This window comes from Schistocerca piceifrons, chromosome 5, assembly GCF_021461385.2.
Source record: "Schistocerca piceifrons isolate TAMUIC-IGC-003096 chromosome 5, iqSchPice1.1, whole genome shotgun sequence".
Taxonomy (NCBI): domain Eukaryota; kingdom Metazoa; phylum Arthropoda; class Insecta; order Orthoptera; family Acrididae; genus Schistocerca; species Schistocerca piceifrons.
In genome coordinates this window covers 639,470,514-639,485,080 of record NC_060142.1, presented here as the reverse complement: position 1 = coordinate 639,485,080, position 14,567 = coordinate 639,470,514, and the positions used below count along the sequence as shown (strand labels likewise).

The window sequence follows — 14,567 nt, the reverse complement described above, 5'->3', positions numbered from 1 at the left end:
CTGATCGATAGCGGTAGGGCCAACTGTGGAGTTGCGATGTGCTGGTCTGCAAGAATAATAGCATTCGTGCGGATCACCACGTTGGAGGTGCTGCATCTCCCGATCGAGGCTAATCATGGAGGTGAGTGTTCTGTACGTCCTGACACTCCAACTCGCTTTACCCCCCGTCCAACACTACTCCTATGAACCGCGCAGGCATTCGGATATTGAGCATCAGCATCCCACCCCTGCCCTGGCGTACGGGACTACAAGTCCCACCGCCACACCTTCACCCGCCCATGTTAGGCAAAATTTTTCTGCCTGACTCATGTAGTACTGTCACCGTCAGAGGGTGGTACGGGACTACAAGTCCCACCGCCACACCTCCAAAGCGAATTGCAGTGACGGAGTCACTGCCCTGTGGAAATTTACTGCCTCACCAACACAGTTAGACCGCAATACTCTTGCATCCATCTTTAAAGTAGAAAAAGTATCTAATTTGGACTGCGAGAAAGAAAAGAAAGAACAGGGTAATTACTTGTTGAACAACGCTCGTACCATGAGACGTAGTACCACAATCAGAAATTCTATATGTTAAGTGATTTTGGCACCGGAAATCTAGGCACTTATACCAACTTATCAAAAGTATCCGTTCAGCTGTATGAAATGCGAACTGATAAGTGCATGTCAACAGAGGCCGATCCTTCAGCATAAAAGGACGGGAGCATTGTACTGCCAGTGTAGCAAAAGAACAGTTGAATGTACCGTGATTTCTAACTTGAACTAGTCGTTGGAATGCGCTGGAAGTAACAGGTACGTCAGGGACGTTCCAGCCCTGTAAACCGGCTCAAGGTGACTAATAATTATGTGAATGTGAAGTGGTGGAAACGCAAAGGAAAAACCACAGCTGAACCAAGACGAGACAAACCACGTATTCTGAAGGATAGCGACCTTCGAGCATTGCGAATGGTGGTAGTAAAAATTCGCATGAAATCAGTGGTGGAAATTGTTAGTGCTTTTTAGAGCACTTCTAGCAGTCTAGGTAGCACAAAGATTATGCGCAAAGAGTTAAAAAAATGGATACAAAGATAGAGGAGCTCTTCAGAACCAATACATCTGTGTAGTCAGTGGTAAGCGATGCTCGAGGTGGAGTAAAGTGTGACACTACCGGACTGGAAACGAGTTATCTGAAGTGATGAATCACGCCATTCCATGTGTCAGTCTGATGGAAGTGCTTCGGATTGGCAAGTGTGTGGTGAACATGACCTGACATCAAGTGTAGAGGCAACGATGTAGTACAGAGCGGGTGGTGCTACGGTATGGCGGCGTTTTCCGTATTAGGTTGTGATCCCTTTATTGTGCTCAGGAAAACGCTAGGGACGGAAATATGTTGTTGTTGTGATCTTCAGTCCTGAGACTGGTTTGATGCAGCTCTCCATGCTACTCTATCATGTGCAAGCTTCTTCATCTTCCAGGACCTACTGCAACCTGACACTTATATCTATACTCGATGTTAACAAATTTCTCTTCTTCAGAAACTCTTTCCGTGCCATTGCCAGTCTACATTTTATGTCTTCTCTACTTCGACTATTATCACTTATTTTTCTCCCCAAATAGCAAAACTCCTTTACTACTTTAAGTGTCTCATTTCCTAATATAATTCCCTCAGCATCACCCGACTTAATTCGACTACATTCCATTATCCTCGTTTTGCTTTTGTTGATGTTCATCTTATATCATCCTTTCAAGACACTGTCCATTCCGTTCAGCTGCTCTTCCAGGTCCTTTGCTGTCTCTGACAGAATTATAATGTCATCTGCGAACCTCAAAGTTATTATTTTTTCTCTACGGATTTTAATACCTACTCCGAATTTTTCGTTGGTTTCCTTTTCTGCTTGAACAACATAAAAATTGAATAACATCGGGGAGAGGCTACAACCGTGTCTCACTCCCTTCCCAACACTGCTTCCCTTTAATGTCCCTCGACTTTTATAACTGCCATCTGGTTTCTGTACATATTGTAAATAGCCTTTCGCTCCCCGTATTTTACCCCTTCCACCTTTAGAATTTGAAAGAGAGTATTCCAGTCAACATTGTCAAAAGTTTTCTCTAAGTCCACAAATGCTAGAAACGTAGGTTTGCCTTTCCTTAATCTTTCTTCTAATGTAAGTTGCAGGGTCAGTATTGCCTCACGTGTTCCAATATTTCTACGGACTCCAAACTGATCTTCCCCGAGGTCAGCTTCTACCAGTTTTTCCATTCGGCTGTAAAGAATTCGCGTTAGTATTTTGCAGCTGTGACTTATTAAACTGATAACTTGGTAATTTTAATGTCTGTCAACACGTGTTTTCTTTGGGATTGGAATTATTATATTCTTCTTGAAGTCCGAGCGTCTCGCACATCTTGCACACCAGATAGTAGATTTTTGTCAGGACTGGCTCTCCTAAGGCTGTCAGTAGTTCTAATGGAATGTTGTCTACTTCAGGGGCCTTGTATACGAAGTATATGAACACCATTTACATGGTTGTGTACTGGAAAGTTTCGCATATGAGAATTGTTTGTATCAGTGTGACAATGCACCCTGTCGTAAAGGATCACATTTGAGGCAAAGGTTTGTTGACAATAACATTCCTGGAATGGACTGGCTTGCCCAGAGTCTAGACACGAACTCAGTGGAACACCTTTGGGATGAGCTACAGCGTAGATCTCACTCCAGACCCCAGCTTCCACTGTCACCACCTTGTCTAGTTTCGACTCTTGAGGAAGCGTGGGCTGCGGTTCGTACAGACACTGAGACACCCCACCCTAGCAGATTTCAAGCCGTCATAAAGCGAAGGATGGATACATCGCACACTAATGTCCTCAGTCGTGATACTTTTGGTCAGATGATGCGTATTTCTAGAGTTGGTTGTCTTTTGGATTGGCAAGAGAGCCAACCCACTATGAGAGGAAGCCGAAAGGCACGCGTTTTAGCTCACGCAGGCTGGCGTGAGGTCTAGAACAGGTGCAGGAAATGAGACTAGCAAAAAAGGACGTAGCTGTGGAATACTTAACTTTAATCCATAAATGGTGAACATCGCTCTTGACGGAACATGTTTTACAGCATCTATAGTAACTGGTAATGGCGCCTTGCTAGGTCGTAGCAAATGACGTGGCTGAAGGCTATGCTAACTATCGTCTCGGCAAATGAGAGCGTATTTTGTCAGTGAACCATCGCTAGCAAAGTCGGCTGTACAACTGGGGCGAGTGCTAGGAAGTCTCTCTAACCTGTCGTGTGGCGGCGCTCGGTCTGCAATCACTGATAGTGGCGACACGCGGGTCCGACGTATACTAACGGACCGAGCCCGATTTAAAGGCTACCACCTAGCAAGTGTGGTGTCTGGGGGTTACACCACAGGTTGTTACGAAACGTTTTCCTGTTGTTGCGGCACTGTGTGCTGGACAGTACGACGCGGTGGCGAGACTACCTGTTGTTACTGTAGTTGTTGTTGTTCGCAGACGGGCAGCAAGCTGGCGCTGGCGGAGCTTGGGGCGATGCGGCTGTTCTCTGATGGCGCCAAAGACGCGCGGTACCTCAACGCCACGGCGGACGCGGTGAGGCGGTGCTCGGCCGCCAGCAGGTCGCTGCTGCCCGACAATGGCGGTAAGTCTGCCGTCTCCCTGCCTTCCTCTCTCCCTCCCTCTCTGCCTCCCCCCACACCCACCCACCCTTCCCCTCTCTCTCTCTCTCTCTCTCTCTCCCCGTCTCTCTCAGACCACCCTCCCCCTCTGCCTCCAAATACAACTTCCAAAATTTACAATAGTCAAGCCAACTCTCCTATTAGAAAGCTGTATAACAAGGGTATGCAGTCTTTATGCACACTGAATAGTAGGGGGGAATGTCGGAAGTAAAAGACAGGTTCAGGAACAGGATTAAATTTCATGTAAGAAATATCCAAAACGATTAGATTCGCTGAAGGAAGGAAGATTCGGCTTAACGTCCTCCCGTCGACGTCGAGGTCACCAGAGACGGGGCACAAGCTCGGATCCTGTCAACGATGTGGAAGGATATAAGTCGCATACTTTCAAAGGAACAATCCCGGCGTTTGCCTGGAGCAGTTTAGGAAAATCGCGGCAATCCTATATTTGGATGGTCAGAAGTAGGTTTCAGCCGTCGTCCTACAGAATACGGGTCCAGCGTCCTAATCACTGCGCCACCTGTCTGGGTGGAGATTCGGTAATGGTATGGCTATACTCAGTGAAAGTAATGATAAACTGCAGTACCAGGACAGTGGAATGGATGGCGTAATGAGCATAGAATATGGATTGAGCGTAAATCAGACAAAGGCGAAAGTAACGAGGAGCAGCCCAAGTGAGGCTACCGATAGTTGGCGGGAGAAGTATTTCAGCCACTTGAAATTAAACGGAGTTAGAGAATGGGAGGGCTTCTCACCACTAATTGTAAGAAGAATATCGAGTGAAATTAAAACACACTGTCTGCCTTTTATATGCCATTTTGGAATACTTTCACAAGCTCTTACAGATGCAGTTACTCAAACAAATCTCCTGAAAATAACAGCTCACAGTAATGAAAACAGAATTTCAATTCAAAAAGCAGATTTCCTGAAAAATATAAACAATGCATCAATGTACGTAGTAACACAACAGGTAAAATAGACCGAGTTAGGACATTTAAATATGGTGGAGAAACAATGCCACAGAATGTATTAGAGGACCAAAGTTTTGAACATGGCTGCTTGGTTCAGTGTCCGTTTATAAATTAAAATTGAAACAAATGAGCCCTCTGTGGCTGTAGAGGTATGAACAGCCCATACAGGCTCGCCTTCACACATTCATTTTTAATTATTTTGTGACTCAAGCCCTTCTGGCGAGTTATTTGTTTGATACGTGACATGTAAGTACTGTCTCTGTCTTGTATCGTCAGTACTAAGAATTTTTTGTATAAACATTTTTTTCTTCCCACAAATTTGTAATTATGTTATAGACCACTATAAATGTCTACATTCTGATGAATGCACTCTCAAAAGTGTTGAAACCTGATCAAAAAGTCTAAAAGACAGCGACCGAGGTCTCATTTATTTCAATTTTATTGTATTATAAGAATTAACAGTACATGTAACAGTAGATGTGAGTTTTAATAAAATGACAAAAAAAATCTAGACGACGAAATGCATACTAAAAGAAGAATTAAAACACTACAGCACAGTGGTAACACCAGATGGTTTATACGGATCTGAATGCTTAACGATAAGCTATGAAATGGACAGAAAACAAATAGCTGAATGAAACATTATTAGAAGAATAACTGGCGCAAGTAAACCGCAGATGGTTTCAAAATTAGAAATAACTAGGAGATCTACGAAAATACAGGGAATATGTCATAGATAATGGCAAAGCGAAGATTACTCTTCATTGGTCACCTCTTACCAACAAATGATAACGGGCGAACGAGACAAAATATTTCTATGTTAATAGAAAAAGAAATATAGAATAGCATCTACTACAGAAATATGAATAACTATAAATAAAGAACATTAGAGACTCGGAATTAACACGAGGAAGCCTTTCTAAGAATAAAATAGTAAATTTATAATGCTTTCATGGCAGAAAATATATGTAGCCTTTAACAACACGTACAGAAAAAAGCAAAAGCCTACATGGGGAGAAGTTGAAGGGATACTACAAAAAAAATGAGAAACAAAAAAACTGATTATGGATTTTTAACGTTTTGTTGAGGTATGACTAGTAATCCTTTTGTTTCATGTAGGGTGTATTTTAATTCTATCATAGTTGCAGTACCTATGTATATTTTGGCGACTAATTTCAAACCGGCTGTTTCGGTCTGTAGCCTGACGTATTGAGGCTGAACTGAAAGTGCCTGATCTTAACGACAACCATCTAAAAGTGGTGAATACATGTATCACACAATGACGGTAGATAATGTCACAACACACATATGCTCACATTACAAGTCAGAATGGAACTGTTTGATTCTGATTTGTATAGTGAGCATCTGTTCAAAAATGTTCAAATGTGTATGAATTCCTAAGGGACCGAAATACTGAGGTCATCGGTCGCTAGACTTACACACTACTTAAACTAACCTATGCTAAGAACAACACACACACCCGTGCCCGAGGTAGGACTCGAACCTCCGGCGGGAGGGGTCTCGCAATTCGTGACACAGCGCCTCAAACAGCGCAGCCACTGCGCGCGGTGGAGTATCTGTCTTTGCCAAATTCAGATTGTTGTCATTAAGCTCAGACACTTTCAGTGCAACGGAAGTAGGTCAAGCTTGAGACTGAACCAGCAGGTTCGAGACTAGTCGCTGAAATAGAAATACTGCAACTGTGACAGATTTGTAATGAACTCTTCATGAAAAGTACCGAAGTTGTTAAGTGATCGTAGCAGGTCAGTATTCAGGCAAAATAAAGTTAAAATATGTGGAGGGGTGGGGCGGGGTACGAATTATACGAAGAATAAGACCCCACTTTGGAAGCCAAATTAAGCGTAATGGACTGTGCAAGGAGGTTATAAGGAGAACAACAGAAAAAACAAAGTGGACTTCCGTTGTTAAGAGAACTCTTCCTGAATGAAACATAAACGTTAATCTGAAGAAAAGTTTCAGAGTCGTTTAGAGCACACATGGTTGTGTGGAAGTGAATCATGATCTGTTCAAAAATTGGAAAAGAACAGACTGGAGGGTTTGAGAAGTGTCGTTAAAGAAGGACGCTAATGGTGAGATGTACTGGTAACATATCAAATTAGGTGATTTTCCTCAGAAGTTACACCGATGGACTTTAAGGAAAACATTGACGAGAAGAACGAACACCATGATAGGACACATGGTAGGACATCAGATGGTAATTTCCATGGTAGTAGATGGAGGTGTAGAGGGTGAAAACTGCTAGGGACGACAAAGATTGGAAGACATCGCACAAATAGTTGAGGCCGTAGGTCTAAAGTGCTGCCACTAGACGGAGAAATTATTACTTTATGTTTCTTCAAACATCCAACATACCAAACTGAAATTTGGTATCACTTATTTAAATAAAAATACCGCATGTCTCTTCTATATCTACTACAAAGTGACTCGCGAGCAATTAAAAATACTTTCTAATAATTGTCGGCGCTTCTAAGTTTGTGATTACTTTCTTTCGTCATTTAATTTGCAGTGGTTATAACGAATATATTAAAGTGTTGACTATACTAATTTGTCAAATTTACATTCTTACACGAACTTTCCTGTATCTTTCTTTTTGCTAGGTTTCATCCCCTGTAGTGTGGGGTCCGTTTTCTCGTAGATTTGGAAAACTTTATTTTATTATTTATCTTTGTAGCAGGTTTTCATTCCCTGATTCTGAAGCGGAATTTGTGGACGAGCCCAGTGTTTGCCTAAACGAGCTTGGGGAACCGCCTAAAACCCTCACTCATCCCTGCTGGAGTATCGGGTCATGGTCGTTAATATGACACACACATTCGATCCGGGTCTGGTTCGCCTAATTGTCTCGCACACTAGTGGGATCTGCGTTACGCTTTACGAGTGGCTCCCTATACGAATTTTTTTGAGTAAAGCGGTGTGTTTCGCCATTTGTTTCTATATTCTTACAATAAGCAAAGTTCCATTTTACTTTTAGAAAGTATATCATAACAGCATAAACTGCGTGGCGACCTCGTTAAAACTGCGCTGAGTTGTTCGTATTGCAGATTCTCTGTCTCAGGGAAGGAGAAGCGTGGACCAGAAGGCAATGGACACAGTGTTATCACGTGGTTCATTTTATTTTATATAAACTACTTCCGGATGGTCAGCGTGCCTCCTTATAAAGGAATTCTGTTAAACATCACAAAAACTGACTCTTTGCGTGTCGTTATTATAAATGGTGTCCCAGAAGAAATAGCCATATTTAGGGATAAGACAGGAACGAAGATTCGAAGCAAAAAGGTCTGTGAAAAGATGTACTCTAAAATCCATACTTTAAGAGCAATAAGCACTTAATCTTCGATAATGTGAAACAAACCCTTCTACTCAAAGCTCTTTGCTTTCAATGTTTCGAGAGCTTGTACTATAGGCCAAAACAAGAAAAAAGTGACAAATGAACATGGGCCCTAAAGTCAATGCCGTAAGAGCTGTGGGCACTTCACTACCGTGAAACACATCTCTTCCACTTTACCAATGCTTATAGCTCTTGAGGCTTGTCCTTTAGAGGCCATGTTTACTGTAAATTTTTGCTTCGAATGATCGTTTCTGTCATATCCATGCATACTGAGCTTTCGTTCTGGGACACGCTGTATGTCACACCGACTACCTGGGGCCTAATTGCTGTTGGTAAATTCAGCAGAATTTTCCAAAGCGAGCATCTGAAAGTAAGCGTCTGAGTATCTGAAAAGGAATGGGAGGGAATAGGAGCAGAGGAGGAGGAGGAGGAGGAGATTAGTGTTTAACGTCCCGTCGACAACGAGGTCATTAGAGACGGAGCGCAAGCTCGGGTGAGGGAAGGATGGGGAAGGAAATCGGCCGTGCAGTTTCAAAGGAACCATCCCGGCATTTGCCTGAAGCGATTTAGGGAAATCACGGAAAACCTAAATCAGGACTGCCGGAGACGGGATTGAACCGTCGTCCTCCCGAAGGCGAGTCCAGTGTGCTAACCACTGCGCCACCTCGCTCGGTAATAGGAGCAGAATGGTAGCCAGGGGAGTTGCTGGAAGCTCTTTCGTGGACATCAAGAAATAAGAAAAGTCGGAGTCGATAACTTAATGATAGATGGATTGGTGAGATGAAGGAGTTATATGGATGTATACAGCAGAAGGTCGTAATGTAAGAAAAATGTCGAGCAGGACTGACATCAGTGGCTGTCAAATGCTTAACTATGATGACGTTAACGACGAACCATGGGGCATTTAAGTAACTAAATGGAATAAACTAAACCACGACGAAAGACAATTACAGTTACCTTCATCCTGCCTCACAGTAGCTTCAAGATCCACTTCTCTTGCTTTCTCCCAAATCTAATTTTCCCTATTTGTTTGGCACCTAGTTTTTATTTTCTCATGAGTGCAACAGCATTCTGTATTATTTACTATCTTCTAAAGACACAAGCACAATAGAGCTCACCTGTGTTATCAGAATTATTTTTTTTCCTTTGAAAATCACGTTATCAAAATTTATGTAGCATCTTCATTGTTTCCAAACAAAAGCGACTCAATCCCATTAGATCTTAGACTTAAAGTAGTTTATACTCGTGTGGGATGCGAATCTGTGAGAGTCAAAATTATTTTACTTTACACGGATAAGCGAAAGTCTGATAGGGCTTCTCTTGCTTCGTACAGACAGGTTACCATACTGAACGAAATAGTAGTAACACAAACTGCACAGAGATTCGAAGCTCCTCGGGCCGATGGAACCGCGAAAATTTGTGGCTGAGTTGGACTCTCCTTTAAGAGGAATTAGTCGCAAACAGACTAAAAAAAAAAAATCCATCTTTTTAATCTTGTTCAGTGCACCAAATATTTTGCACCAAACCGACGTTTGTTTCGCGCTTATTTGACAATTCGCTTCGGAGTTATCACTTTTTCCGTTTGTGTGGTAACCAGTCCCGCGCCCATTTTTGCTCTGTATTGCTCAGCATTGGTTATAGTGCAGCAAACATTTATGGTCCACAGTTATACTTAATTGCACTGCAAGAGAGAGTTGTTGTTTTGATGTTTGCCGGCATGTATGCATTATATACTGAGTTTGCCCGCTTTTCATCTTTGTTCTTTAATACGTTTTGACGATAGAAATGTAAAATAAGTAATAATGTAACGCTTTAGAATACGGTAGTTTGGATATAAGCCCTAGTTTCTTGGAAATAAATATGTAAAAATAAACCACTAAACTGCTAGTTATGAACAGAGGGGTGACGACGGTCTTCCAAGTCCCACTCAATCAGTTGACAGCGAAATACATGGTGTGAATAGCGTTTCTGCTACTGCTGACACAAACATTTTGATTTCCATGAGGTCATGAAATAACCATATGGAAAAACACAGTTGTGAAAACTGTGGAGGAAACGTAACTTTGCACGAAGATGTGGGGGATACCAAGGGGATTGTTTACAATTTAGTTTTAAAATATTTGAGATGTAAATTTACTGCCAATACAACGTCCTCTCACGTAACCAGAAGCAGACTGTATGAAAACAATGTAAGATTAGCGTATGCACTTAGACCTGTTGGGAAAGGATGAAGTTCAGGTGCAGTTCTTTGTGCATTGATGAATATTCCCCCACCTCCCAGAAAGTTTGATGTTTGGAACAAGACCATTGGTGCAGTTGTACATGATGTGAGTGAATCTACAACGTTGAAAGCAGCAAAAGAAGTACTTGAATGATATGAAATCTGATCCAAGGCATATTGGTGCTGGTTTTGATGGCAGTTGGCAGAAACATCTACATCTACGTGGATACTCTGCAAATCACAATTAAGTGCTCGGCAGAGGGTTCACAGAACCACCTTCACAGTTCTATATTATTCCGTGGGCGTAAATCCCTAGGTAGCATTGTGTCAGCCACTGCTTTTGATACCAGAAAGGTTCTGGTTACTGAAATAATCTGTGATATCTGTAGGAAAAACCCCACTGCACAACAGGTGTGCAAAAAAGACTATGATGGTTCTAGTGGAGGCTGTGTTGCAAGCATCTTTGAAAGGTCTAAGCAGTCAAGACGTGTTCTGTATGCAGATTATCTGGGGGAGGGGACGTAAGGCTTAATCAGAAAATGGTAGTAAGTAAAACTTACGGGCCTACAGTGAAAATTAATAAACCTGAGTATAATGAGCATGTACAGGAAAGAATGGGATCACGACTTCTGAAGCCAAGTGGTAAAGGTGCCCTGACAAAGAATTGAATAGACAGGATCCAGAATTATTTTGGTATGAGAATTAGGAATAACTGCAACAATGTAAGATCAATGAGAAGATCTATCTGGGCCATATTCTTTCACAAAATTCCAAAGGATGAGAAACCACAACACGAATTTTGCCAACAGGGACCTGACAGCTGGTGCAAATTCAACAACCCTGCTACAGCCTCCAATTATAATTACAAACATTCAATTCCGAAAATATCCAGTTTACTGTGAAGCCGATTTTCAGAGACATTAGTTAACAAGATCCCTCAGAAAACTGTCTCCATGGTAACCTCAGAACCCGAGTGAAAGTTTGAATTCTGTCATTTGGACAAGGGTACCAAAAAGTGTTTTTGTTAGAAAAGAAACATTAAACTTTGGTGTTTATGATATAGTGATGTGCTTTGATGCTGGCGTGTCAAAGAAGGCTGATGTGTTAAGACTCTTGGGTTGGGAACACAGGGCGGCATCAATACTGCAAAAGAACTAAAAAGCTTCGGCATGGGCCTTATCCGTTGCACTGAAACTTCTGCAAGAAATTGGTACCAAGGATGCCAGTATAGACATAAGACCAAAGAAAAGAAGAACAGAAAGTAAAAAGGTAGAAGTTGAGTCACAGTGTAGACCTCGAATGTTTCAGTAGTGTCTGTATGTGGTGATGTACATTAGTTTCTTGCATTTAAAACGCTAATACAGTTTTCTCAAAACTACATTTTTTGATCTCCTGGTACACTTTCCTCAAAACTAATATTGATGAAGACATCAGACTTTCAGAATCTCTTCTTAATAAAACTACTAATCAGATAAAACATGGGACCTGTAATGACAACAACAACAAATTTACAATCTCCAAGGTATGTATAAAAGTTATAATTTTTTCTCTTTCAGAACAAAAAATCATTACTCATAAAGCGTATAAAATACAGCAACAAATATTTATGTGATTTGCGGATGATGTTTCATCTGTGCACTGTAAGAGTTTCAGGGTTTTTATCTCCACTAGTTTCTTCAGAAAGTGTACCTCAAGGTTGCCCATTTTAGCACAGTTCTTTTTTTCTTTTTTTAAAAAAAGTTCCTTTGTGACTATGTCCTCTTGAGCTCCGTATGCTGCAGATATTTCGAACAATGAACTTTGCCCCATAATTCAGAACAAACACTCTGCAAGAACAGATGCGCAACTGATTCGCAAACATACTATCCCATATCTCTCGATCCATCTGTTGTTCAGTCTGAACTTAAAAGTAAAGAAGCAGCTAGAACAGAATGGCACGCTTCGCGAAAGACAGCACAATCTGAGAAACTTTAGTGACGCGATTTCTTCACGTGACATTCTGAAAGCTATAAATCAAGGCAGATCTTGAGTTCCTAAAAGGTTTTCACAGAGTGCTACACTAACACTTACCAACGAGAGTACAGTCATGAGGGGTAACGAATAAAATTTGTGACTGGGCTGAAGATATCTCGCAGCATGCTTTCTTGGAGACAGATTCATGTACAAGTAACTTCAGATGTGACCAGAGATGTGTGCTGGACCCATGCTGTTCATGTTGTACATAAATGGCAATGTTAATAGTAGCCTCAGATTTCCTGCGGATGATTTAATTCTCTATAGTCAAGTAATGTCTGAAAATATTTGTATAAATTTTCAGTTATAAACTGAAAACATTTCGAAGTGATATCGTGATTGTTAACTAGATTTAAATGTTCAATAACGTGAAGCTGTGTCCTTCACAAAACCAAGCAACGCAATACGATATTGTGGTCCTTTTTACGAGAGGTCTTCGGTCCACCTATATTCACCCTGGAAGTGGAGCAACACAGATTATGTAATATAACTGACGTCGAGGTTATTAAAAACGTGTTTCTGAATGAGATACGATTTAGTGGAAGAATCGACAGAGACTTTATTGGAAGAAAACGTGAGTAGCCTCTTACAGACCGGTTGTACAATGTCTAAGACACACTTTGAAATGGTATACCGAATCTTAACAATTTGTCATGCTTTCCGCTGTTTCGTTACGCAGTTGAAAATTTCTGTTATTGCTTTAAGGAAATTTTGAATTGCTGTAGACGGTGAAGGTATTTCGTGCAAAAGTGTATTTATTTAGAAGCTACTAATACGGGAAGACTTGCAAAGGTGAGGCAATGAAAGCCGAGAAAAGTGAACCGCTTACCTATAGACCATGCTGGGATCTACAATCATGTTAAGGCCACTGCTCGCTGCTAAGGCAGGTGACAGAATCGACCGACTGTTGATTTTGTAATATCAGACAGTAATCTGCTTTCCATGAGGAGTTCTGCAAACTGAAATCTTTCACGTAAAGCGGTTAAATTTCGACAGATGCCACTATCTCTCCTGTGTTTTTAAAACGAAAGCATTTCCCATCGTTCGCTGATCCAGACAGCTGGCCACCGGCACACCCTGCGAGAATTTTACTAGCCTAAAAATCAACCTCAAAAGCTCCAGAACACACATGACATTTATTTTAGAAGTTTCCTCTGATGTGGCATTCCTTAGTTAAAAATTGTGTGAAAACGTTTGTAATCCTAAAGTTCACAGCTGCGACTTCTGAAATGATGTTTTTAATGAAATTATTCTGTTAGCTTCAAGCAATCCAGTTAATGACGAGAGAGTACGAACATTTATTTTTTGACATCTTGTCTCATTCTTTCATCTGCAGGACCACGTCATGAGTGCGAACTGGGATTCTTCATGTTCGAGTGCGTCAGCGACCAGATCACCGAGGTACGTATGATTCAGAGAAGTTGAAACGATAGTCTTATGTTGGGCGAACTGGTTTTGGCCGATGCTCCAACTGTATCAAATTGATAAGCTTTCCTACATCGCTCTCGGTCGTATAAAGAATATGGAATATACCCGTGTTGGTGACGTAACAGCAAATAGTTATGTGTTTCTCGTCTAAATGATATATGGGTTGAGATGTGAAGCAGTTATGCATGAATGGTGTAGGATACGGGGACGGCAAAAATATGGTGTTTTACTGAAGTTGCTGTTAGGCTAACCTCAGTTCCTCGTTGAGAGGTAAACTATCTGATCAAAGGTACCCGGTATCACTATCTAATGTGGAGACGACCTCTACATGTTACGTGAGGCGAACAAACCAGTGTGAAAGGAGTAGTGTACTGAAGTTGCTATTAGATTAACCTTAGTTTCTCGTTGAGAGGTAAACTATATGGTCAAAGATATCCAGAATCACTATCTAATGTGGAGTTGATCACAACACGTCACGTGAGGCGAACAAGCCAGTGTGAAAGGAGTACTGTACTGAAGTTACTATTAGGTTAACCTTAGTTCCTCGTCGAGAGGTAACTATCTGATCATCGGCAAACAGAATTACTATCTAATGTGGAGTTGACCACTACATGTAACATGAGACGAGAAAGCCAGTGTAAAAGTAGAACTGTACTGAAACTGAAAAAAGGTAGGAAATTAAGGAGACAGGATGTAGATGAGCCTAAGAAGATACAAACTGAGTTTCAGAGGCAACAGGAGGCAAAGTCAGATTGAAACAGAGGAAAGGAATACAAGACAAGACGAATGGGTAGCTTTGAGAGATGCAACAGGGAAAGTATCGGAGGATGATGAGGATAAAAAGAAAAGGCCTAGTAGAAATCCATGGAGAAGGTAGGAGACGAGATACTGGCAGAAGTAAAGCTATGAGTACCGGGCGTGAGTCTTGCTTC

At 41.5% G+C, this 14,567-nt stretch overlaps 1 long non-coding RNA gene across 1 annotated transcript in view; it reads left to right on the top strand.

Annotated features, from left to right (window-relative positions):
- Positions 1-14,567, top strand: part of LOC124798719 — a 42,668-nt gene that overhangs the window by 17,246 nt on the left and 10,855 nt on the right. The window contains exons 2-3 of the long non-coding RNA XR_007016974.1: positions 3,478-3,622; positions 13,544-13,608. This is a non-coding gene — a long non-coding RNA (uncharacterized LOC124798719). The remainder of the gene's footprint in view (positions 1-3,477; positions 3,623-13,543; positions 13,609-14,567) is intronic.